Below are 2,651 nucleotides of genomic sequence, written 5' to 3' on the forward strand. Positions count from 1 at the left end.
AAGAACATCGATGGCGGGGCTGAGCAACACTACGAGGAGTTAACATTCTCAAAACTAAGACCCTGTGATTAGCACATATCAGGCAACCACTTAAATAATACAGGTAACACGGAACCTCCGAGCCTGTCAAAGTAAACTTAACAAGCTTAAGCAGAAAGCACCAAGAGACTGAATTGCAAAGACAGAGTCACTCAAGAAAAAAACACAAAGAACTCTAAACGATTAATGTTTCTTGATTAAAACATTTAACCAATTCTGATGCTCTAATAACCTCAGAGCCCAATGGTCTCCAGTGCCCCACACAGTCCTGAAGAGCTCATTATAGAACGAGGCTGGTACAGTGTTGTTGGACACACTATCTCTCAGAAGAGTCACTAAATGAAGGACCTATCCATCTCAGGGGGTTCTTGAGAAAAAGTAGTGGTGTTCTTCCTAGTGCTGTGGCCTGTTCCTCTCTCAACCATAAATCTAGTCATCTTCACCTTGTTGTCAGTACTAGCTACATTGCAGCAGAGTCTGAAGTTCCGAGCCATTTGGGCTTTCCGATCACTATGAACGCTGCTATAAAATCATGTCTCTTTCTTTCTCCAATACAAGTAGACCCAACATCATCACGGACACGGTCCCAGTCTGCGAAAAAGCTTCATCCAGCTGCTGTCACTGAAGAGTAACATTCTGCAATTAGTAACCAGCCTTTGTACATCTCCATCCAACATCAAGAAGGTCTTAAAGCCCTCTGCTTCTTACTGAAAGATTGTCTCCCATCAAGAACCCTATGCATTCTAAACTAGGTTCCTTCTGACTGGGGAGCCCTTATAAAAGACAATGTTCCCAAATTAGGGCTCAAAAATGCATCACTCACCTGTTGCAAGCAACTCTGGCTTCATAAAGTAATGTCTTGAAGAGGATCAGAACATCTTATGAGATGATCCTATATTTTCTTGCAGAGATCTCACCTTTAATTGCCTAACTTCTCTCAAGGCCCAGCAGACTGGAAGGCAGCAGATCCATAAGGCCCCTATTGCCACACCAAGGGAGATGCAAAACAGGGAATACTTAATTCAACATTTATCACCAGCCAGTTCTTGCTTCACCCTTCCCTCCAGCTAATTATTCTGACTTTCTCCCCTCTGTCTTTCAGTCCAGATAAGACCATAATACATAGGAGCAGAATTAAGCCATTTAGCCCATTGAGTCTGCACTGCATTCCATTTTGGCTGGTATGTTATCCCATTCTCCTGCCTTCTCCCTGTAACCTTTGACATCTTGATTAATCAAGAACTTATCAACCTCCATTTTAAATAGACCCAATAACTTGGCCTCCACAGCTATCTGTGGCAATGAGTTCTACAGATTCACCATCCTCTGGCTAAAGAAGTTCCTCCACATTTCTGTCCTAAGGGATGTCTTTCTATTCTGAGCCCTAGACTCCTCCACTGCCGAAAACATCCTATTTGTATCCACTCCATCTATACCTTTCTATATTCAATGGGATGCCCCTCATTCTTCTAAACTCCAGCAAGAACAGGCCAAGAGTCATCAAATGCAACTCATGCATTAACCTTTTCATTCCTGGAATTATTCATGTGATCTTCCTCTGGACACTCTCCAATGCTAGCACATCTTCTCTTAGATAATGGGACCAAAACTGCTCACGATACTCTCAAGTGCAGTCTGACCAATGCCCTATAAAGCCTCAGCATTACTCCTTTGCTTTTATATTCCAGTCCGTCTGAAATGTAAACTAACATGGCACTTGCCTTCTTTATCACTGATTCAACCTGTAAGTTAACCTTTAAGGAATCCTACAAGAGGACTCTCAAGTCCCTTTGCAATTCTGATTTCTAAATTGTCTCTCAATTTAGAAAATAGTCTATGCCTTTATTCCTTCTGCCAAAGTGCATCACCTTACATTCCCCTACACTATATTCTATCTGCTACTTCTTTGCCCGTTATTCTCAGCTGCCCAGTCCTTCTGCAGACTCTCTGCTTCCTCAGATGAAAGGTCTTGACCTGAAACCTTAAACTTACATTTCCTTCCACTGATACTGCCTGACCCGCTGAGTTCCTCCAGCTTTTTGTGTGTTGTTCAGGGTGAAACACCATCCCTTTTGCCCAGAATGCAGGCTGATCCTCCCAAGAGGTTGTAAGAGAGTGCTACTGTCTTATAAATGTAGTGTCAAATGCAGCCCAATGTTTTCATGAGAGAATGTGATAGATCCCAAGGCCAATGCTTCTCTGGAGACTTGGAGGACATTTGCGCAAGACATCCTTGAACCAACAGCACGTGACAGGGTTGTTAATTTCCCATCATTTTGGGGTGGGTGACTGCACCGTGTGCAAACCATCTCAGCATTTGCCTGCATTATAACAGTGAGCTCAAGTAAGAAGCATTTCATTGGCTGATCTGTACCTTGGAATGTATCAAAGGGTGATATAAAGTGCATTTTTTTTTCTCTTCCACTGTTTGAGGAACGTAACCAAGAGCTGCCTCTGTCTCTGTCCTTTTCTGTAGATACCAGGAACTTTTTTCTGAACACACACATGTTACATCTAGTGTGCTCCAGGTTCTGATGAAGAGGACTTCCCCTGTTGCTCTGTTTGGTTGAAAGAAGCACAGCCAAGCTTGCTCCTGGACAACTTGCCATCCA

The sequence above is a fragment of the Hemitrygon akajei genome, chromosome 1, assembly GCF_048418815.1.
Source record: "Hemitrygon akajei chromosome 1, sHemAka1.3, whole genome shotgun sequence".
Lineage (NCBI taxonomy): Eukaryota > Metazoa > Chordata > Chondrichthyes > Myliobatiformes > Dasyatidae > Hemitrygon > Hemitrygon akajei.